Source organism: Oncorhynchus tshawytscha, linkage group LG14 (assembly GCF_018296145.1).
Source record: "Oncorhynchus tshawytscha isolate Ot180627B linkage group LG14, Otsh_v2.0, whole genome shotgun sequence".
NCBI lineage: Eukaryota > Metazoa > Chordata > Actinopteri > Salmoniformes > Salmonidae > Oncorhynchus > Oncorhynchus tshawytscha.
The window spans coordinates 2,743,724-2,769,184 of NC_056442.1; the positions used below are offsets into that span (position 1 = coordinate 2,743,724).

The 25,461-nt window shown below is 42.3% G+C and overlaps 2 pseudogenes; one reads left to right on the plus strand and one right to left on the minus strand.

Annotated features, from left to right (window-relative positions):
• The first annotated feature begins 1,843 nt into the window (after nucleotides 1-1,843).
• LOC121839205 lies at nucleotides 1,844-5,769 on the plus strand (annotated as a pseudogene).
• A 5,334-nt stretch (nucleotides 5,770-11,103) lies between these two features.
• On the minus strand, nucleotides 11,104-25,407 carry LOC121839231 (annotated as a pseudogene).
• Nucleotides 25,408-25,461: the final 54 nt, after the last annotated feature.

Genomic DNA, 25,461 nt, shown 5'->3' on the forward strand with positions numbered 1-25,461 from the left:
AGAATGAAGTTATACCCTTCCTTTTCCACATTTTGTTGTTACAGCCTTTCCCCCTCATCAATCTACACACAATAACCCATAATAACAAAGTGAAAACAGGCTAGAATTTTGCAAATGTATTAAAATAAAAACAGAAATGCCTTATTTATATAAGTATTCAGACCCTTTGCTGTGAGACTTGAAATTGAGCTCAGGTGCATCCTGTTTCCATCGATCATCCATGAGATGTTTCTACAACTTGATTGGAATCTACCTGTGGGAAATTCAATGGATTGGACATGATTTGGAAAAGCACACACCTGTCTATATAAGGTCCCACAGTTGACCGTGCATTTCAGAGCAAAAACCAAGCCATGAGGTCAAAGGAATTGTCCAAAGAGCTCAGAGACAGGATTGTCTCGAGGCATAGATCTGTGGAAGGGTACCAAAACATTTCTGCAGCATTGAAGGTCTCCAAGAACACAGTGGCCTGCATCATTCTTTAAAAAAAACAATATTTTTTTACCTTTTATTTAACTAGGCAAGTCTAAGTTAAGAACAAATTCTTATTCTCAATGACGGCCTAGGAACAGTGGGTTAACTGCCTTGTTCAGGGGCAGAATTACATTTTTTACCTTGTCATCTGGATTCGATCTTGCGACCTTTCGGTTACTAGTCAACGCTCTAACCTGCCGCCCCATTCTTAAATGGAAGAAGCTGGGAATCACCAAGACTCTTCCTAGTGCTGGCATTTCGGCCAAACTGAGCCCGGGGGATAAGGGCCTTGGCCAGGGATGTGACCAAGAAACCCGATGGTCACTCTGACAGAGCTCCAGAGTTCCTTTGTGGAGATGGGAGAACCTCCCAGAAGGACAACCATCTCATCAGCACTCCATCAATCAGGCCTTTATGGCAGAGTGGCCAGGCGGAAGCCACTTCTCAGTAAATGGCACATGACAGCCCACTTGAGGTTGCCAAAAGGCACCTAAAGGACTCTCAGACCATCAGAAACCAGATTTTCTGGTCTGATAAAACCAAGATTGAATTATTTGCCTGAATACAAAGCATCACGTCTGGATGAAACCTGGCACCATCCCTACGGTGAAGAGTGGATCTGCAGAAGAATGTGAGAAACTCCCTAATACAGGTCTGCCAAACTTGTAGCGTCATACCCAAGAAGACTTGAGGCTGTCAAAGGTGCTTCTACAAAGGTCTGAAACTTATGTAAATGTGATATTTCAGTTTTTAATTTTGTAATACATTTTCAAACATTTCTAAAAACCTGCTTTTGCCTTGTCATTATGGGGTATTGTCGTAGATTGATGAAGAACATTTATTTAAAAATCCATTTTAGAATAAGGCTGTGATGTGGAAAAAGTCAAGGGGTCTTAATACTTTCAGAATGCACTGTGTAGCGCCATTACATATTGTTGTTAGAACGTTGGGCCAGTAATCAAAGGTCGCTAGTTTGAATACCTGAGCCAACAAGGTGAATAATCAGGATGCCTCGAGCAAGGCACTTAACCCTAATTTGCTCAGGGCGCTGTACTATGGCTGACCCTGTAAACAACACATTTCACTACACCTAATAGGTGTATGTGTCATTTTACATTTATTTGTATAGATAACTCCGTAATAAATTACCATATTGAGCATCATCAATTATATGATATGCATCCATCCACTTTTCTCCCTTATCTCCTGTCTGTTTCTGTGTGTCAGACGCGGGGGTACAGGCCTGGTGGTGGTTCGGGACCAGAGGGTGGTGGGTCTCCACTGCCCGGTCCAGAGCTCCATGTGGGGCAGGTAGCTGTGATCAGACACGGCCCAGGCTGGCTGCCTCAGACCTCTATTTCTCCTAGAGACCCTGCGCTACCTGCCTCAAGATGCTTATCAATGGTGAGATTTATATATACACTGCTCTAAAAATAAACGGAACACTAAAATAACAGATCCTAGATCTGAATGAATGAAATATTCTTATTAAATACTTTTTTCTTTACATAGTTGAATGTGCTGACAACAAAATCACACAAATTATCAATGGAAATCAAATTTATCAACCCATGGAGGTCGCGATTTGGAGTCACACTCAAAATTGAAGTGGAAAACCACACTACAGGCTGATCCAACTTTGATGTAATGTTCTTAAAACAAGTCAAAATGAGGCTCAGTAGTGTGTGTGGCCTCCACGTGCCTGTATGACTCCTCCCCTACAACGCCTGGGCATGTTCCTGATGAGGTGGCGTTGGTGGATGAGCGAGACATGATGTCCCAGATGTGCTCAATTGGATTCAGGTCTGGGGAATGGGAGGTCCAGTCCATAGCATCAATGCCTTCATCTTGCAGGAACTGCTGACACACTCCAGCCACATGAGGTCTAGCATTGTCTTGCATTAGGAGGAACCCAGGGCCAACCGCACCAGCATATGGTCTCACAAGGGGTCTGAGGATCTCATCTGGTACCTAATGGCAGTCAGGCTACCTCTGGCGAGCACATGGAGGGCTGCAGCCCCCAAAGAAATGCCACACCATGACTGACCCACCGCCAAACCGGTCATGCTGGAGGATGTTGCAGGCAGCAGAACGTTCTCCACGGCGTCTCCAGACTCTGTCACGTCTGTCACGTGCTCAGTGTGAACCTGCTTTCATCTGTGAAGAGCACAGGGCGCCAGTGGCGAATTTGCCAATCTAGGTGTTCTCTGGCAAATGCCAACGCCCTGCACGGTGTTGGGCTGTTAGCACAACCCCCACCTGTGGACGTCGGGCCCTCATACCACCCTCATGGAGTCTGTTTCTGACCGTTTGAGCAGACACATGCACATTTGTGGCCTACTGGAGGTCATTTTGCAGGGCTCTGGCAGTGCTCCTCCTGCTCCTCCTTGCACAAAGGCGGAGGTAGCGGTCCTGCTGCTGGGTTATTGCCCTCCTACGGCCTCCTCCACGTCTCCTGATGTACTGGCCTTTCTCCTGGTAGCGCCTCCATGCTCTGGACACTACGCTGACAGACACAGAAAACCTTCTTGCCACAGCTCGCATTGATGTGCCATCCTGGATGAGCTGCACTACCTGAGCCACTTGTGTGGGTTGTAGACTCCGTCTCATGCTACCACTAGAGTGAAAGCACCGCCAGCATTCAAAAGTGACCAAAACATCAGCCAGGAAGCATAGGAACTGAGAAGTGGTCTGTGGTTATCACCTGCAGAACCACTCCTTTATTGGGGGTGTCTTGCTAATTGCCTATAATTTCCACCTGTTGTCTATTCCGTTTGCACAACAGCATGTGAAATTTATTGTCAATCAGTGTTGCGTCCTAAGTGGACAGTTTGATTTCACAGAAGTGTGATTGACTTGGAGTTACATTGTGTTGTTTAAGTGTTTGAGCAGTGTATACACACACACACAGAGAGAGAGAGAGAGAGAGAGAGAGATCACTTGTAAAGTCTTGTCTCTTGTCTGTCATCTCCAGCTGGGGTGAGCCGCATCTCCTTCTGGCCTGGTGACCCTGAGATGAGTCTGCTAGCGGTCAGGCCTAATGGGACGGACTCCATTTCCCAGGAGGCCATGCTGGACGCCATTGCATCCGAGAAGCTGAAGTCCAACAGCCGGCCCCACATCAGTGTGGTGGTGCAGCCCGTGGCCCCTGGCCTGCAGCAGTTTGTGGAGGAGACCTCTAGGGGGTGTGACTTCATGGAGAGGGTGTCGGGGGACGACCCCGAATTGGACGCTGGGGACTTCTACTGGAAGCAGAGGAGACGGAACCTGGACACTTTCTCCGAAGAGTTCCTAATCCCACACGAACAGTGCCACCGTGACATTCTCACCAAAATAGGTCTGTAGTACAATCATTCAACCGTACTTGTTAGCTAGCTTGTGTTCACCGGTTAGCTGTATTTTGGCTATATTGGCTAACTCAAGATTGGTAGGTTTGAGGAGATCCTTTGCTCAAGAGGCCACATGCCACGCCATCTGTTGTGTAGATCCTGTTAAATGAATGGTAAACATACTGTTTATAGATGGGGATTTGACACTGTCTTGCTACAGGTCTGGAGAACTTTTGCATGGAGCCGTACTTCTCCAACCTGCGTCAGAACATGAGGGAGCTGGTTGGGGTTCTGGCCTCAGTAGCTGCTAGTGTGCCTCTTCTCCAGCATGGCTTCTACAGGAAGGACTCCCAGCCTGCAACCTCGGAGCAGCCCCAGCCTCAGGGGGTGTCCCAGGAAATTGCCAGACACTGCATCGTACAGGCCAGACTGTTGGCCTACAGAACAGGTACCTGAATTATCTGTTTAGTAGTCTATATACTAGCCAGATTACTCATTCAAACTAGGAAGTCATTTTGTAAAGGTGACATGTCACCACATTTTGTGATGAATCACATAAAGGGGAGTTCCAAGCAATTAAAAATTGCAGGAGAGAAGACTATTGTAATGACGAGACTATTGTTATGACATAACGTCCCACAGTTGACTGCACGTTTGTTGGAGAGATGTGTTGCCCTGGGGGGGGGGGGTGGTGGTGTATCAGGTGTCTGATGAACAGAAAGTATCCCAAAAGACATTCTAGTTTCATTAGTGGTTAGCGACAGCAGCTATGAAAAGGAGTTCTCTGATTGGTTGGTCAGCCAAGGGTTAATTATATGTTCATGTTTTAAGGCTAACAGGACAAGCTGTGATGGGTGGTTCAACCTGTCTGAATGTTTAAACAGATGGAACGTGTCTGACTGTTACTTGTTTGTTGCTATTCCAGAGGACCCTAAGGTTGGGGTTGGTGCTGTCATTTGGGCAGAAGGGAAATCGGTGAGTAAACCATTGAAAATACCGTTGTATTTTCTAAGCTCATAACTATACATGAATATTATGTATTTTGCCTCTGTAATATAATGACAAAAATAAAGTGGAAAGGCTGGTAACAAAGATTTCAATGTGAAAATGAATAAGGTCAAACTGCCATTCACTGTGTTCTGTGCTCAACTGTTTTAGGGTGGTTGTGATGGCACGGGGCGGCTGTACCTGGTGGGTTGTGGGTACAACGCCACCCAGTGGGCTCAGAGTACGGACAGTACCCCCAGATGGACACCAAACAGCAGGACCGCCAGAGGAGGAAGTACCGCTCCACATCATCCACGCTGAGCAGAACGCACTCACCTTCAGGTCAGGAGGAGAGGGAATATATCCACCCTTCATCTCCACTGATATGAGAGGACAGGGTACAGATGTAGGAGCTTAAATGCAGCAACAGGAAATGTGAATTATGTGGATTATAATTAATGGACGTTTTTGTAGGTTTTGATACATTTTTTGTATTGACATTTTTGAAGTGGAATTGGCAAAGCCTTTTTAAACCTCATACACTACACATTTTACATTTCTTGCATTGCAGGAAAGTTTTTCTGCAACAGGGTGATCAAATTAAGATCCTACATCTGTAGATGAAGGAAATACAGGGAATGTGTACATGGGTATATTTGCTCTCGACCTGTCCAGTCCTTACAGGTCAGCGGAGAGGAAGCAAGGAGGTACATCCCAGAAGTCGGACCAGGGGGCAGGAATTAGTAGCTGGGCATGAGGATTTATGATGTAAATAAATGTGATTGACTGTCGTTTCTAGGAGTGAAGAGATCCGTGAGGAGGAGAACACCATGCTGTTTGTGACTAAGTGTCCGTGTGATGAGTGTGTCCTCTGATCCGAGGAGCTGGGATCAAGCAGATCTACACCACTGACCTGGACAGCGGCAAAGACAAGGGAGACATCTCCTACCTCAGATTCCACACCTCCAAGGAGTCCTGAAGTTCATTGTGAGTACCTACATTGATTGACTGATTAATAGTTTTTCTATGGGTGTAGCAGCATCTCAATAGTCTATTCCTGCCATTTTCTTCATTTGTACTGATGAGGAAAAACTGGATGGATTCCTCGTAGATGCTTTCCATTCAGCTTTACCTATCCTGTGTTTTCCTTGTTAGGCTATTGAGGTATACTTATTATAGTGCTTTCTACAGATGCAATTTTCTGTGTGTTTTCGTCACAGTGGTATAAAGTCCTCTCTGGCCAGGAGAGCCTCTGAACATGCTGGTCCTCATCTAGCCAGTGAGTTGTCCTTCTCTGTACCATTAGTTAGCATGATATTTGATGATATGATAGAGAGTGATGTCCGCGTCTTCTCCTCCTCCTCTAATAAACTCAGCAAAAAAATAACGTCTCTTTTTCAGGACCCTGTCTTTCAAAGATAATTTGTAAAAATCCAAATAACTTTGCAGATCCCATGCTTGTTCAATGAATGAACATGCACCTGTGGAACGGTCGTTAAGACACTAACAGCTTACAGACGGTAGGCAATTAAGGTCACAGTTATGAAAACGTAGGACACGAAAGAGGCCTTTCTACTGACTCTGAAAAACACAAAATAAAAAGATGCCCAGGGTCCCTGCTCATCTATGTGAACGTGCCATAGGCATGCTGCAAGGAGGCATGGGGCTGGGGAGATGTGGGCCAGGGCAATAATTGCAATGTCCGTACTGTGAGACACCTAAGACAGCGCTGCAAGGAGGCATGAGGGCTGCAGATGGGCCAGGGCAATAAATTGCAATGTCCGTACTGTGAGACACCTAAGACAGGGCTACAGGGAGACAGGACGGACAGCTGATCGTCCTTGCAGTGGCAGACCACGTGTAACAACACCTGCACAGGATCGGTACATCCGAACATCTCACCTCAGGTGGGATAGGTAAAGGATGGCAACGACTGCCCCGGGTTACACTAGAACGCACAATCCCTCCATCAATGCTCAGATTATCTGTACAGGCTGGACTGAGGGCTTGTAGGCCTGTTGTAGAGCAGGTCCTCACCAGACATCAAGCAACAATGTCGCTTATGGGCACAAACCACCCCGTTTGCTGGACCAGACAGGACTGACAAAAAGTCACGGTTTTTTCTCACCAAGGGTGATTGTCGGGTTCGCATTTATCGTCGAAGGAACGAGCGTTACACCGAGGCCTATACTCTGGAGCCGGGATCAATTTGGAGGTGAAGGGTCCGTCATGGTCTGGCCCAGTGGTGTGTCACAGCATCATCGGACTGAGCTTGTTGTCATTGCAGGCAATCTCAACGCTGTGTGTTACAGGAAGACATCCTCCTCCCTCATGTGGTACCTTCTGCAGTCTCATCCCTGACATGACCCCTCCAGCATGACAATGCCACCAGCCATACTTCTCGTTCTGTGAGTGATTTCCTGCAAGACAGTCATTGTCAGTGTCCTGCCATGGGCCAGCGAAGAGCCCGGATCTCAATCCCAATGAGCACGTCTGGGATCGGAGGTGAGGAGCAAGGCCATTCTCCCCAGAAATGTCTGGGAACTTGCAGGGGCTTGGTGGAAGAGGGGTAACATCTCACAGCAAGAACTGGCAAATCTAGTGCAGTTCATGAGGAGATTCACTGCAGTACTTAATGCAGCTGGTGGCCACACCAGATACTGACTGTTACTTCTGATTTTGACCCCCTCCCTTTGTTCAGGGACACATTATTCCATGTCTGTGGAACTTGTTCAGACTATGTCTCAGTTGTTAAAACTTTATTATGTTAATACAAATATTTACACATGTTAAGTTTTCTGAAAATAAACGAAGTTGACAGTGAGGACGTTTCTTTTTTTTGCTGAGTTTATATTGCTGGTCACACAAATATAATGTGCATGCCTCCACCTAATCACCACAATACAGATGACGGATCAGCCCCTTTTAACCGTCTCTGATTTGACTCTAATGATGTGTCCCACCTCTGACCATGTCTTGTTATGATTACAGATGGATGTGTGAGAAGCATAGGGAGACAGCCTGAACAGGCCCTTCAATCCAATAAGAGGTTACGGTTAGCAACAAATCAGACCTTTCCCCTGTTTGTTGGTACCTGTAGCTTTCAGTCTGGTTTCACCGGGCTACCCCGGTCCCCCAGGCTCTTGTTGGCATTTGGAAACGTTTAATTTATCAATCGCATATTGATCAGTGATTCAAGGAAGGATGCATTTTAACAATGTTGGCAATTCAAGGCCTCTTCATACTCCCCCTGTGGACAGTTTCAAGGCGTAAACTCAGTGATTTTTAATGGACTGACTGTATTCAAGAAATGGTACTACGTTGATATTTAAAATGTTTAAGTAATTTTAAAGGCAAGTGAACTCTAAATGCGTGTTTCCTAATTATTTGTCTGAAGAGTTTACTATTAAGGTTACTGTTGATTGTAGCTTTAAGTTTACTATAGTTCTTCCAGACTTGAAGAATCCAAGTCCCATCCCAGCCAGTGCAGGCTACCACCACTATATTGCACTTTGCCTCAAAGGATACTAACTCCTAGACCTGTGCAACTGTGCTTTGTCTGTTTTTTTGTTACATGGTTGGCTCCTACATCCTTGAATTGTTTCATCCTGTTTTGCCAAACTGCTTTTAACTGATAACAATAAGCATCTAATAGCAACAAAAAAAATCTATATAAAATGACAAACCAGGAAAACTATGTATGCATTTCTTTTATTGGTGTTGTGGTACAGTAGTATCAATGTGATAACAAAAAATGAAATCCCAGGGTTGAAAAGGGTCAATATTACTTTAGTACAATATGTTAAGTAAATCTGTTTTGGCTCGGGTGTAAGTTCCTTCTGATACAGCCTGACTCTTTTAAGTGTCTCTTGTTTTTTTTAATGTTTTTTTAACATTTTAATCTAACAATGTCAGTTTGCCATTCGAAGCCCCGTTTATACCTGGTGTTAACATGGGTCCTGTGTCTTGATCTTGTCCATATTCTGATTGTGACCATTTCTAGACCCGTGTAGAATATTACAATTATTGATGGTGATTCTTCCTGACTACCTCCAGAGGCCATCGAGGACTAATTGTATCTTGATATCTTACAAGTTTAAACAGATCCGGATTGTCAAACCATTTTAAATAGTCCCTCAAATCATTGATTCAAGGGATCAATATGTCTTAACATTGGGAATCTCATCATTTGAATATAGGGAGTGACTACGGTTCAAAATATAACTTGAGAAAGGTCATTGGCATGGCAAGACTTGAACCTGTGACCTTGTGGTCATAGTCCACAGCACCAGCAGGAGGGAGGGCACCATCTAGAACAGAATTGTGATGCAGTAAGTGATATGTTCAACATTCTGCTGCCCTGGTAGCCTACCTTTATCAGATGGACTTCATGGAAATATATTTTTTGTTTGTTACACCATCTGCCCTCTTGACAGAATTCATGATCGGGTATAGATTTTATAAAGCTGTTCATTCCTTTAGTCATTTCAGAATGTCAGTAGATATGTACTAAAAAATTTAAGTATGTTGGAAAACAAGAGCTGCATTTGGATTCAAACTGGCCACACCATCTGTCGCAACCTGTTTTAACACCCTCCCACAAGCACTCCACCTCCCTGAAACACTTGTCTTTACTTGACTCACTTGTAAACTCCACCCAGTGACATGTCACTAAGCTCTGCCCACTGAACTTTCATCCAATCAATTTGTCCCCGGCTACCTCGAGAGGTGGTCGGGAAGATCTGTTCACAATTAATTATTGTCTACACTAGTCTAGAAATATGGTCAAGATTGCATGTTAGCACCAGATATAGAACAGGGCTAGAATGATGGAGTTTCACCAAAACAAGGGCATTGAGAATACTATCCCTTGTGTGTCAAGTCCAATCTAACAATTGAAAAAAAGTATTTGGCAATTTAAAGAACAATCACTTGTTCGTGGCATGGTGCCCATCCCATGTATTATTCAATATTACATTGAAGAGCCATATTAATTAGTTAATATTTTCAATTTAGATGTAAGCTCAACCACCACGATTAAAATATGCATTGGCTCAATTTGTCTGAGGTTATTTAATTTAGATTTCCCCCAAAACAAGCTACATGTCAAAAAAATATATATTCAGAGCAAGATGCTTCTTCTACCTTATCCAGTTTACTGGAATATTAACTTTCCTGGACAATCATAGTCCTGAGTTTTGGCCTCCCCGTTCCTAGTTTTATGATGCGATCAATGAACTGCAATAAGTTTAAAATAAAATATTATTTCAACTGCACAACTCAAATATAGTGAGTTCAAGGTTCATTGCTTAATCACGACTAATATATTCAACCAGACCCATTTTTCTAAATAAGAATTAAGCTCCTTGAAAAAGTATATAAATACAGCAAAAGGGAAAACAAAAAGGCACCTCTGTATGTACCCCTACTGTTAGTGTTCCAACCATCCCCCTCACCATCTAAATAAGAAGAAAACAAGTTAAAGAAATCACTTTCGTACAGAAAAAATTAGGATTTTCTGTCACCTGCAATGGCACTTACTTGTAGGTTAAAACCAGTTCTAATACACAAGACAAACTCTTTTTTTTTAATCATCAAGATAGTTTCCTGTTCAACAGGATTCTACTTCATCAGCTTAAAATAAACCAAAAGGAATTGCTCCTTTAGCGTTGAATGATATAGAAAGTGCTACCAGCCATCCATGGAGAATCAATTATCAAAACTATTGATAAGTCATATTCTATACGAAGGTTAGCAGTAGAAGAATGGCCCTGCTGATCACCAGACATCTTATATGTTCCTTGTAAGATCAAATGTAGAGTTGTCATGTCAGAGGACCTACTACAGCGTTGAAACATAACTTAAGTGTAAATAGTGGAAGTACAACCACAGGAGTAAGACTAGCAGGGAATGTGAGTCTGAAGAGGAGTTCTATGGAACATTTGAGAATACCATTTTCGATCCTCTAATGAGGGAAATAGCAATTCCTATGATTCTGGATACTTCAGTTGTACTGTGGTTAGATTAGGAGAGTATTATAAAGAAGTCAGAACTATCTAGCTGGCTCGTGCCTGCAAGTGGCAATGAAAGAAAGCATTTTTCAAAATATTTGCGCAATTAAAGTGATGACCAGTGGTCTCCACAGCTCCACTCAGCCAATCACCTAAGGACTCACAAGCATTGGTTCCCCCAAGAGAGGAAATCCCCTTCCGTTGTGGGAACACTACACACTAATAAGAAAAGGGTTCATTTAAAAGTAAAAACAATGAAAAAAAAATCGATTAGAACTATTCTCAGCAAAGTTTAAGGAACCAAGAAAAAAGACACAATGTCTTCGATATTAAGAAATTGAATCATTATTGTCAATGTATTTTTTGTCGACAAAAAGTAAAGGTTAGGGTAAAGGTCATAGCTAAGGGGAAGGGTTTTGGGGACTAACGGGGGTAAGGGTTTAAGAGGCGGGTTTCTTTAGGTCTCGGATCTGTTTGATTAGGTAGGTCTTCTCGTCGTTGAATTGCTCGTCGTCCATGCGGTCCTTCTGGAAGTTGCTAAGGAAGTCGATGAGTTTGGGCTGGTTCTTCAGCAGGATGTCTATGATGGGCTGCGTCTTGTTGGGGTTCGCCACAAACACCTGGGTGGAGGGGTCAGCCTGTCAGCTCTGTACATTACATTGATATCGGCAATTACATTCTAGTAAGAACCCAATGGTAATGCCATGGAATGTTTGGGGCCAACATGGATGCCAGTTTGCCAGACTTTGTATATGAACGGCTCAGGGAACGGCTTTTGTTTCCTACCTTGAAGACGTGGAAGGCCTCAAATTGTATGTTAGGGCTCTTGTCCCTCAGTAGGTTCATCATCAGCTTCCAGGTTCTCAGGCTTGCTGATGTGCCGGGTCATCACTGTAGTATGCCTGTCCAACAGAAGCTCTCCCAACAACTACATAAACACACACAAAGACCAGAGTATGCAAATGTTTACTATGAAGCAAGATAATCAACACCATAATAGCATGCAAAGTTTTGGTCCATAAATAATCCATATAAAATGTGAATAATTGGAACACACCTTTAATGACTGTCTTTGTCACATAGTTATCAGAGTGTAATAACTTCTCATACTGGTCAAAGATCTGCAAAGATATAAAGGAACAGGCTGAGGGGTGGCTGCATCTCAACAGTCAAGTGGCTCAAAATAAATTCACAATTTTTTAAAAATGTTCATAGAATTAAATAGGTGTTTCAGATTGTTAAATGGGATGGAATGTCTGTTGAAGTTGATATATTCTCTAACATATCTCAGTCAGGTCTAAAAGGACCCTTATCAGGTGTGCTGTTTGGGCCAGTGTGTGTGTGTGTGATAAGCCTCCAGCAGCCTTTGGCATGAAAGCAGCCTTCTGTAACCTAGTGCGGCCCAGTGTAGAGTAGTGTCTGGTCTGTAACCCGAGCAGCCTCCAGCCGGCCTGTCTGCTCTCCCCTGGGGTCTTCCCTGAGCCCCACACTTCAACAGACAAGGTGGTCTTATGCAAGCAGGAAAGCCAGTGACCACAGATGCCTGGAGTGTATGTGGCTAGTGTGTCAAGGGTGGTATAAATGCACTCATTCATTGTAGAGAATGGGTCATCAATCAACATGTTTTGTTTATCGGTACACACACTTCAGTGTATTCATCTGGTAAATGGCAATGAGAGTACGAGTGTGTGACGTCGTAAATGCATTCACCATTCCTTCACGAATTCTGTCAAGAGGGCAGAGGGTGTAACAACAAACAACATTTTCTTTCCATGAAGTCCATCTGATAAAAGGTAAATGCTCCCTGGGCAGCAGAATGTTGAACATGTGACTTACAGCATCATAATTCTGTTCTAGATATTCAGCTACCAGGACCTTGTGTCTTGTGAGCAGGTCCTGTGAATGGGGGAGGAAACGTGCTCACTTTAATTCACACAAAAACAAACATTGCATATCATCTGCTGCATCGAATCATTTCTGATCTATACATTTTGTCAACTCTCAAACAAATGGGCATGGACAGATACAACAGTAATGTAAAGATTATCATATCATCTGCTGCATCTAATCATTTCTGATCTATACAATTTGTCAACTCTCAAACAAATGGGCATGGACAGATACAACAGTAATGTAAAGATTAGCATATCATCTCGGCACATCCTAGTCTTATTAACATGGGTTTAATACAATGTTTTTCCAGGACCCAAAGATGCTTTCAAATCTTGTGTAATCTGACCTTGAAGGTGGCGAAAGCGTCTGAGGCGATGTCGAAGGTCTCCATCTCTACGTAATTGAAGAAGTGCTGGAAGTCTTCTGAGTGGAGAACCAGCTTGGCCAGTGGCTCGTGTCTGATACACTCCCTCAGCATGATGCCACAGTTCAGCGCAGACCCAGGGGTCTCATACCTGCAGGAAGAGGAACACACACAGATGTCACTGAGTATCATACCAATGGCTGTGGTCAGCTGTGGTACATGGAGAGTGTGTGTGAGAGAGAATCTCACCCTTTTTGCAGCACAATTAGCACCTCTTGGTGAGAGCAGAAGTACTCGACAGTGGGGCTGCGGGTGCCGATCTGCCTCCGCAGGATGTTGTTGAAGATCTGACACACATCCTTCTTCCCCTGGGGACATGCAATGGAAAACGTTTAAAAACGAAAGCCTCCTCGTTTCAGACTGTTTTCTTCCATTTGGTGCCTAATGAACACGACCCTGATGGTCCGGCTTTGGCTCAGTCTCACCTCAAAGTCGATGACCTGCAGGTTTTCCACCAGGGAGATGAGCAGGCCGCTGTTGTAGAGCTCCTGGGCCAACTGGGCCACCGTCTCTGTGTGAGGCTCCTTGTCACCGGTCCCATATAGTATCTCCTTCATGGCCACAAGACACTTAGACACCTCCTCTGATGCCTGGGACAGGGACACCAGTTAGACACACAGGCACAATATGTACTTTAACAATATTGCTGCTAATAATGTTATGCGGTTTACAAAAAAACTGCCATGGTATTATACTTGAGTTGACCACAAGAGGGAGACATTTAATTGACTACTTATGGAGGTACAGCTTTGTACAGCTCTGTAGACACTTATGTCTCAGCCTCAGGCCCAATCATAACTATTGACTTTCTCTGGATATCAGCATTGCATATGACAGGAGTGGACTGTATTGAGATCACTATAGCCTGGCTGTGTGTGGAAGCAGCCTGGTTAGAGCTGAAGCAGTTCCAGCCCAGAGCCAGGTTACTGGGAGTTCTGTCTGGACAGCCCCTCTCTAACAGTCCCATGGTGGAGAGGGCCTTTACAGCTGGGTGTCAATGAAGGAACGGCCAGGCATTGATGCTACTTTCACAGCCCAGTGTCAGCTAGAGGCGCACCGTAATAATAACCACACCAACTGACTGATCGGATCAAATAGAAGGAGGTACACCGAGGCCCCAACACAACACCTGCTTGTGGGCCTTTTCTAAGGGAAGTACTGGTTTGTGTGGTGAGGACTATTATAAGGACTTGTGTTGTAAGGATTTGTTTAGTGAGGATTTGTGGTGTAAGGACTCGTGTTATGAAGATGCATCACACCTTATCTGTTTTCTTGTCTTGTTTGACCAGGATGGCCATGTTCTCCTTCAGAGTCCGGACGATGTCGGCGGGATTCTTGTGGGATTTACCGAACAGCGGCATGGTGGCTGGGCCTCTCCTGGGGTCTCTTCTGACAGCCTTAAAAAACACACACAGGACACACATAATACCCCATCTATCGATAACATGTAAATGACACAACTGTGTGGTTCGAGCCCTGAATGCTGATTGGCTGACAGCCGCGGTATATCAGACCGTATACCACGGGTACGACAACACATGTATTTTTACTGCTCTAATTACGTTGGCAACCCGTTTCTAATAGCAATAAGGCACCTCAGGGGTTTGTGATATATGGCCAATATACCACAGCTAAGGGCTGTATCTGCGTTGCGTCATGCATAGGAACAGCCCTTAGCCCTGGTATATTGGCCATTTATCACAAACCCCTGAGGTGCCAACACCCCCCCAGGCCACATTGCTTATTTATATCGTCCGTCTGATTGAAACTCAGTTTTTTTTAGCATGAAAAAAAACTATCAGTGGCAGATAATTTAAAAGTCCCAATTCAGAAAAAAATGAATTGGAAGATGTGATGCTTCTCATTTCCCCAGATAGGATACGGTTTTGATCTGAGAATCCTTCGGGAAAATACATACACACACTACCATTCAAAAGTTTGAGGTCACTTAGAAATGTCTTGTTTTTGAAAGAAAATCAAATTTTTTGTCCATTAAAATAACAAATTGATCGGAAATACAGTGTAGACATTGTTAATGTTGTAAATGACTATTGTAGCTGGAAATGGCTGATATTTAATGGAATATCTACATAGGTGTACAGAGGCCCATTATCAGCAACCATCACTCCTGTGTTTCTAAGGCACGTTGTGTTTGCTAATCCAAGTTTAGAATTTTAATAGGCTAATTGATTATTAGAAAACCATTTTGAAATTATGTTAGCACAGCCGAAAACTGTTGAGCTGATTAAAAGAAGCAATAAAACTGGCCTTCTTTAGATGAGTTGAGTTATCTAGAGCATCAGCATTTGTAGGTTTGATTACAGGATCAAAATGGCTAGAATCAAATAACTTTCTCCTGAAGCTCATCAGTCTATTATTGTTCTGAGAAAGGAAGGCTATTCCTATTCATGTTTACAAACACTACAGGAACAAGTATCCGTACCCATTGAAAGCAGTGATCACAATAAAGTGGCTATATCCAGGAAAGCCAAAGTTCCAACAGCTGGGCCTAAAATAGTGTATAAGAGATTTAGCTGTGACTTATGTGGATGATGTTACAAAATATGTTTTGGTCTGATGTGATTCAAAGCACACGCTGCACTTGATGAGTTTATGAAATTGCTTACTTACAAATGAAGAAATGTTGGCTAATTCTCAAAAAAAAAGAGAGCAAAAAGAAACTGTATCTATGACTTACTGCAAATTGAGAAAGTCTTAATCAAAAAAAAGAAGAAACTGTATTATGAAGAATGGAATAATTTTTAAAAAAATGAATTTATGGGCAGAAAGACAAACAACACCATCTTTCATCGAATAAAATGGCTTATTCATCACAAAACCATTTAATTTTGCCAATTATTTTGAATCATTACTTCATTGGCAAAGTGGGCAAACTTAGGCAGGAAATGCCAACAACGGACAGTGAGCCATCATTTTCATGCATAAAAAAACAAATAATGAAAGAAAAGCATTGCAAGTTTGAATTTTGTAAAGTTAGTGTGGGAGAGGTGGGGGAAAAAATGAATGTTATCGATCAATAATGACAAACCTTGTGGCATTGACAGCTTAGATGGAAAGCTACTGAGGATGGTAGTGGACTCTATAGCCACTTATCTGTCATATCTTTAATTCCGCTACCCAAGAATAGTAAAGCGGTCTTTACTTGTTCAAACAGCAGACCTATAAGCTTGCTGCCAGCTCTTAGCAAACTGTTGGTAAAAAAATGTGTTTGACCAAATACATTGCTATTTCTCCGTAAACAAACTAACAACAGACTTTCAGCATGCTTATAGAGAAGGAAACTCAACATGTACTGCACTGACAAATGATAATATGAAGATTGTGGGAGCTGTACTGTTAGATTTCAGTGCTGCCTTTGATATTATTGACCATAAATTGTTGCTGAACCTCAGCTCAGTTTTCAATCTCCGCTCTAAATCCACAATATGGGAATCTATTATAAAAAAGGGTTTTCTTTAATGGAAGCTTCTCTAATGTCAAACATGTAAAGTGTGGTGTACCGCAGGGCAGCTCTCTAGGCCCTCTACTCTTTTTTTGAAAATCCCAAATTGTTTGCATAGTCAATTTACACAAGCTCTGACACACACTTACCCCACCAGACATGCCACCAGGGGTCTTTTCACTGTCCCCAAATCCAGAACAAATTCAAGAAAATGTACTGTATTATATAGAGCCATTATTGCATGGAACTCCATTCCATCTCATATTGCTCAAATAAATGGCAAACCCGCTTAAAAAAAAATAGACAAAGAAACACCTGACAGCACAACGCCTCTCCCTATTTGACCTAGATAGTTGGTGTATGCGTTGAAATGTAGGCTACTTGTGCCTTTAAAAGAAAATGTATGTAGTTCTGTTCTTGTCTATTAATGTTCTGTATTATGTCATGTTTCAAGTTGTGTGGCCCCCAGGAAGAGTAGCTGCTGCTTTTGCAACAGCTAATGGGGATACTAATAAAATCCCAAAATACCACTGCGGTCCAACTCATCCCAAACCATCTCAATTGGGTTGAGGTCAGGTGATTATGGAGGCCAGGTCCTCTAATGCAGCACTCCATCACTCTCCTTCTTGGTCAAATATCCCTTTCATAGTCTGGAGGTGTGTTGGGTCATTGTCCTGTTGAAAAATAAATGATAGTGGGACTAAGTACAAACCAGATGGGATGGCATATTGCTGCAGAATGCTGTGGTAGCCATGCTGGTTCAGCGTCACCAGAAAAGCACCCCCACAATGTCACATCTCCTGCGGATATCATCCGTTCACCTACTCCGTCTCACAAAGTCAGAGCGGTTGGAACCAAAAACAAAATTTGGAGACCAAAAGGACAGATTTCCACTGGGCTCGTGTTTCTTGAACCAAAAATCTCATTGGTGTCCTTTAGCATTTGGACTCCAACCAAAGGATTCAGAAAGCCAGTTCCTCTGAACAGTTGATGTTGAGATGTGTCTGCTACTTGAACTCTGAAGCATTTATTTGGGCTGCATTTGCAGTTTCTAATGAACTTGTCCTTTCTTTCCTTTCTTGTGGTGGTCCTCATGAAAGCCAGTTTCATCATAGCGCTTGATGGTTTATGCGACTGCACTTGAAGAAACTTTCAAAGTTCTTGAAATGTTCCGAATTGACTGACCATCACATCTTAAAGTAATGGACTGTCGTCTCTTTGTTTATTTGAGCTGTTCTTGCCATAACATAGACTTGGTCTTTTACCAAATAGGGCTCTCTTTTGTATATCCCCTACCTTGTCACAACACAACTGATTGGCTCAAACGCATTTATCAATGAAAGACATTCCACAAATTAGCTTTTAACAAGTGCATTCCAGGTGACTACCTCATGAAGCTGGTTGAGAGAATGCCAACAGTGTGTAAGCTATGATCCCTTATTGATGTCACTTGTTAAATCCACTTCAATCAATAGATGGGGAGGAGACAGGTTAAAGAAGGAATTTTAAGCCTTCGGACAATTGAGATGGATTGTCTATGTTTGCTATTCAGAGGTTGAATGGACAAGACAAAAGATTGAAGTGCCTTTGAATGGGGTATGGTAGTAGGTGCCAGGCACAGTGGTTTGTGTCAAGAACTGCAACGCTGCTGGGTTTTTCACAACAGTTTCCTGTGTGTTTCAAGAATATTCCACCACACAAAGGACATCCAGCCAACTTGACACAACTGTGGGAAGCATTGGAGTCGACATGGTCCAGCATCCCTGTGGAATGCTTTCAACACCTTGTAGAGTCCATGCCCCGAAGAATTGAGGTACAAGCCAATATTTGGGAGGTGTTCTTAATGTTTTGTACACTCAGTGTATATCACACGTTATAAACTGGGTGGTTCGAGCCCTGAATGCTGAAAACTGGTATATCACAGGTATGACAAACCATATTTTTACTGTTCTAATTAGGCTGGTAACCAGTTTATAATAGCAATAAGGCACCTTGGGGGTTTGTGGTATATGATCAATAAACCACGGCTAAGGGTTGTATCCAGGCACTCCACATTGGGTTTTTGCATAAGAACAGCTTTTAGCCGTGGTATATTGCCCCCCGAGCCTTATTGCTTAATTATACCATATATCAGTGTACCACAGGCATTTCTCCCCTTACTTGACATGGGGTGCATCTGAAGTATCTTCTTCTAATCTCCTCCAGTTCATCTACATTGATGTGAAATGAACAAACAAATGCCTGCATCCCCTGAGGGTGTCCCAGACCAGGACTGAAGAACATTCGTGATGGAGGAGATGAGACAAGGAGAGGAAGGCAATTGTATTGAGATACACCCACAGAAAGAAGAGCGCAGTCTTCCCCCTGGGATCTCGCAGTGATTTATAAAAGGGCATAAGCAATACCCGCTTACGCTGAGTCAGACTACACTCTGCACACCTCACTGCATTCATGGTTGTCATGACAACAAAACAAAAGGCAGCCAGAGGACAGATAATAGGTGTGTGCATTTCATCACTCAAGAGGATGTCTCAACAATGTGCGTCCGAAATACTGAAATAGCCTACTCATGGCCAGTGTAAAGTTAGGACAACTCCGTTTGAGATTTAGGATTCCAATGGTTCGCCATGTTGGCACCTAGCGTTCTAACACAGTTTACATTCTAGCAAGAATCTTACAACATTATTGTCATGGAGTGTTTGATGCCAACATGAACGATAACCTAGCTGCTGAAACAAACTCTCTGAGAGAGAGAGAGAGAGGGTGGGGGTGAGTATAACTTGTGACTGTTAATCCTTAGTGCTGAGCGTGACGGTATTACCTCTATTCCTCCCAAAACAGAACAGACAGACTGATGCCAGGAGCTTGTCACCTTGATCACAGTCCACAGCAGGAGACTAGTCAGTGGACTGCATCGCTCACAGCCTTGCACATCATGTAGAGCAGATGGGATTCCCTATTCCCTTTTTCTTCATGCAAGAGAATGTCTGTTCTACACTATCCATTTCTATCTGGATGTTTGGTATGCTTGCAGTCACCCCTGAAAAAGCCCCAGCGCAAAACGCAGTACAGTGAACCCAAGAAAATCCTATTTCTATCCCCCTCACTGACTACAAGCAAGAAAGGAGCCCCCTCTCTACCCAACCCCGCTCTCCCCACCCAGACCTGTTCAGAAAACTACATTTCCCATGAAGCTGTGAAGTAAACACAGTATACGTAGTATCTTTGGCTCTGCAATGTTGGAAAAGGACCCGTAGTAAGTAAGCATTTCACTGTTAGTCCCACACCTGTTGTTTACAAAGCATGTGATAAATAACATTTGATTTGATTAATGCAACTTTAATAACAACCCATCAATCATAATTAAACAAGAATGAGGCTAAATGTCTCTGGACAGGCAACTGCATGAGTCCATAATGGAAGGGATAATCCTGATTCAGACACGCCACAACATGCTCAACCAGGAAATAAAAGGCTGCTAGCCTACTTTATAAACATACCACGAAGCCTACGGATATGAGGAGCGATTGGATGAAACCAAGGATCCTGGATGTAGCCTAGGCCCAGTTGGACACAATTCACAGACTTGGGTACATTATCGGATGTCTAGTAACAGACTAGGGGCCTACAGTATGTAATATTTTACAAATAAACTGATTTTCCCTGGATTATCTGTAACCTTAACCTGGTCTAATGTAGCCTAGAAGGACAGAGTTGGGTAACAGAAATATCCTATGCCTAGCTAAATACAGGTTAAATAAATATATTTTTAAAAATAAGGAGCATGCTTTTAGCCTTTCCTGGTTGGTTGTATTTCTTGTCATGGGTAGAACAGTGGTTGTTGTCTTGTACTGACACTAGAGCTGGGACGATAAACTGAAAATGATCGACACTGACCACTTATCGTGAACATTTTGCTGATATCAGTCATTACATAAATAATCTATAGGGTGCTACTAGAGAAATGTGAATTATGAAAATTATATTTTTGCTATGGGAATTGTTTATAGGAAATCATGAAGCTACAACATTAAAGTAGTTGGCAAGGTAATAAAAAATAATAATATTTGTTATCGTATAAATGATAGATTCAATGAATTGACCTAAATGTATGATGATAAATACAGTGCCTGTGACTAACCAATCACCCGTATGACAATTAAATAAACTTGACATCTCTAACCGTTAACACCCTGGATGACAATTAAATAAAGGACATCATCTAACCCACCCTGGTATGATTTTAGGCATCATCAAAAAAAGATATAAACAATTAAATTTTTAATATCAAGTGGGACACATCATCTAACCAACACCTGTGAAGAATAAACAAACGACACCCTGGTATTACAACTTTAAGCTAAAGAAGACTGAACACTGGTATTACAATAGGCCCATGATTATTGAGACCCTGAGGTATTGACAAAGCTATTTTAACAAACTGTAAAATAGGGCAGCACCCTGGTATTACAAAATATTATTAAGGGACAAAGACACCCTGGTATTTAGGCATATTAATTCAAAGACCATTCTGTATTACAGCAATTACCTAGACAAACCAGACAGATATTATTCCAACAAGAGGCATATTAATCTCTGGAATAGGCAAAAATAAATGTTACTACAATAGGCTAATCAAACAAACCATGACCCTGATAAAACAATAGGCATATTAATCTAAACAAACCAACACCTGGTATTACAATAGGCATATTAATAAACAAGAGCTCCGTTTTAAATGCACCTGCACTGTGCATAGAGTCAACCCCAAGAGGTCCGTTAAAAAAGCAACAGAGAGCATCAAAAGAACAATATCCATATTAAAAACACCAGATTGTGTCCCACTGGTATTCTTCACAAAAAAAATGAGGCATAGATACAAACCAACACCCTTGTAAAAGAATTTTAAAGCCGTTATTTGGTTAAATAAATATTTTAAAAAAGATTTCCAAAGGCATATTAATTTAAACATCCTACAAAGGAGCACTGTGCATAGCAATAATATTGAAAATGGAAGGAGTATCAGACCACTGCAAATCTAACCAAGACCTGGCTAACAAGGATAGCTAAACTTTCAGACACCCTGGTAGTTACAATAGGCATATTAAAAAGAAGACTGATCACAGATGCAGCCATAAAGGCCCATGTATTCAATCTGGCATAATTCAATGAAACTGCAGAGATCTACAGCTGAGGTGGGAGACACCCTGACACAAGCTCACAAACCACACCCTGGAACACACCATTTCCGAAACCCTGTCAAACATGGTGGTGGCCATCATGGTTTACAAGGCCAAACAGACACCCTGGTTTGGGGCTTCAGCAGGGACAGGGAAGATGGTTAAAATTGATGGGAAGATGGATGGAGCATAAATAAACAGGACCATTCTGGAAGAATGAAAAGACCTGAGACTGGGGAGATTTGTCTTCCAACAAGACAATGATCCAAAACATAAAGCAAAATCAAATGGTATTACAAAAATAAAAATATCCAGGTGTTAGAATGGCCAAGTCAAAGTGGAACCCTGGTATTACCACAAACCAGGTGAATGGCCAATCGAGAATCTGTGGAAAGAACTGAAAACTGCTGTTCACAAATGCTCTCCATCCAACCTCACTGAGCTCGAGCTGTTTGCAAGGAGGAATGGGAAAAATGTCAGTCTCTCGATGTGCAAAACTGATAGAGACATACCCCAAGCGACTTACAGCTGTAATCGCAGCAAAAGGTGGCGCTACAAAGTATTAACTTAAGGGGGCTGAATAATTTTGCACGCCCAATTTTTCAGTTTTTGATTTGTTAAAAAAGTTTGAAATATCCAATAAATGTCGTTCCACTTCATGATTGTGTCCCACTTGTTGTTGATTCTTCACAAAAAAATGACGGCCTTTTGGTAGGCAGTCATTGTAAATAAGAATTTGTTCTTAACTGACTCGCCTAGTTAAATAATGGTTAAATAAATACATTTTAAAAAATAAGGAGGAATGCTTTTAGCCTTTCCTAAAGGGAGTGGTTGTATTTCTTGTCATGGGCCTAGAACAGCAAGGTTGTTATCCTGTACTGACACTAGAACTGGGACGATAAACTGAAAATGATTGACACTGACCACTTATCGTGAACATTTTGCTGATATCGGTCATTACATAAATAACCTATAGGGTCCTACTAGAGAAATGGGAATTAAGAAATAAAATAAGTTTGCTAATATGGGGTATTGTTTATGGGACAAGTGATAGCTATAACATTCAAAGTAGGTGTAGTAGTTATGGGTAATAAAAAATAATAACTGTGGTACACATTAAATGCTATAAACGTATCGTTAAATGTATTGTTATCGTGATAATTCAATGAATTTAGCTTGATATGGGTTTTTAGCCATATCGCCCAGCGCTAACAGACACCCTGGTATTACAATTGAATAAACTAACCTCATATAACCGACACCCTGGTATTACATAGCATATTACATTCACCTCATCTAACCGACACCCTGGTATTACATAGCATATTACATTCACCTCATCTCACCAAATATCTAGCATTGGTTGATTAGATGTGAAACTGGAAAATAGTTGATATACAGCCAGATAGTGCATTGTTTTTGTGACATTGTCAGCTAACCTAACTCTTTTTGACTCTATGCATACACACTACCCACACAGACACTCCAACACATACACACACACTCACAGGCACACTGTCATCACACACTCATCACATATCATCTATCCTGTTAACAAGTCACTTTACTCCTAACTATAAGTACATATCTACCTCGATTACCTCGTACCCCTGCACATCGGCTCGGTACTGGTACCCCATGTTTAGAGCCAAGCCATCATGGCTGATTGTAGATTTATTCCTTGTGTCACAATTTTTTCTACTTTATTGAATTCTGCATTGTTGGGAAGGCCCCATAAGCATTTCACTGTTAGTCTACATCTGTTGTTTACTAAGCACGTGACAATAAAAATAAGTTTACATGTCATCGATCCATTGATTCTAAGCCAACCCCGCCTGTTTTGCACCATGGTTGCAAATGCATCGATTATTTTGCTAAACAAGCTATAGGGAGTCATTTTTAAATCATGAGAATGGTTACGGTAATAGGAGAGAGAGACTGAAGCAGGAGAGGGGAGAGGTACTGCCATTCACAGGGCCTGACATGATTCCATCTCCATCAGTCAAGATGGAGTCCAGTCCCAGAGCTCCATGAACAAACACACACAACCTCATCACAGACGCAAGGCAGAAAGAATACAGACGGAACAACTCAGAACTCTCAGACTGAATGCAAACAGAACCCAGACAAAACAAAGACTGATAGAACACTCCAATGGGTTGTTCTATTTCAGGAGATGTTCTGCAACCATTTTGCCTGTTATCTTTATCATCAACCCACCATCATCATTCTGGCCTCTAATCACCCCTAACCACAGATAGAGGGTCAGATATTTTCCAACCCCTAATGGTGAAGGCTATGATTGGGGTTAGGGTAATCTGGTCCTAGATCTGTGGTTAGAGCCAACACACAGTACATGGCGCTGCTGCTGAAATAAAACTCCCATAAGGCCTAGAGTTACCTAAAGGGGCACTGAGCATCATGACAGTCCCTGCACTGACTACATCACTGATGACATAAGCCTATGCAGCTTGTCAGAGAAGTTATAGGGTACTCTTTTTTAAAAAAATGGCGAGACACAATCTATCCTATGTGAGGTGCAGTCTGGGTGACAGTTGTTTATGCCTGGTCTAAGATTGTGAATGTTGGTAGCCAATCTGACACTTTCAAAACATACATTTACATCACACATCCTGTCTAATGACACGGACTGTCTGATTTAAAAATATGGAGGCACAAATAATTATCCATTAAAGCTGGAGAACACCAAACTAGTCTGGCTGGATAAATACATAAATTAATGAAATAACAAAACAAGGAGCAAAACTAAAAATGTAACATGTTAAGTCAAGGTCCAATGTCTTTAAATTAAGTAATTATATACAAGACGAACATTTCGATGAAGTTGTTACTGTAGGCCTAATAGAGAATGACTGCTGGCGAGACAGAATAGCAGCCTATGCGACGGCCTCTCTCCGTCCCTTGGTGTTCCTATCCGACTGCACGGAAAGCAAAGCTCCGCTAGCGCTAAAGCAAAACAAACCCTTTACAAACAAAGCCAGACTTGACACATTCGATGCGTGACATTACGCTTATGCACTCTACTTGTCAAGTGTGTTAAAGGACCACCAAACATGTTTAGGGAGGAGCGTTCCCGGATGAACGCGTCACAGGACATGTAGATTAATGTAGACACGCAGAAATAAAACAAATAAGACATGTGCGAATATGTCAACTATGGGATACACCCGTTTGGGCTTTTAAACTCCCTTTAATAGAATGGATGTCACGTGCATAAATCGAACCGTTTAGCTAATGGTTTTTACAGAAAAGCAGCTAAACAGATTGGCAATGGCTGCATTTAATTTAAGTAGCAAGATTGTTTCAAACTTGAATCGATTGAATACAATGTTAAGGGCAGCATCAATTTGAAACATTTGAACAATCTCGTAAGGATCTAATAAATTACGGATACTTACGGTGCAAGAGTCTATTTAGTATTTTTTCTCTCGGATGTCTTTGCTGCTGTCTCGATTCTCAATGTAACCGAGCAGCTTTTTCTGGTCACGCCAGCGGTGTGTTGTATGCTGGGCAAAACGTCAGAGGAATATGTGTATGTGCGAATTAAAATGTACGGAATCTTTTAAGAAGGCAGTGCAGAATTCCATTTGGTCTGATTCGTTATGAGCCACAGTCCCGGGATAGGCGGCGCACACTGAATATTTATCTACCAGCCCATTGGTCCTTTCCCCTGTGACGT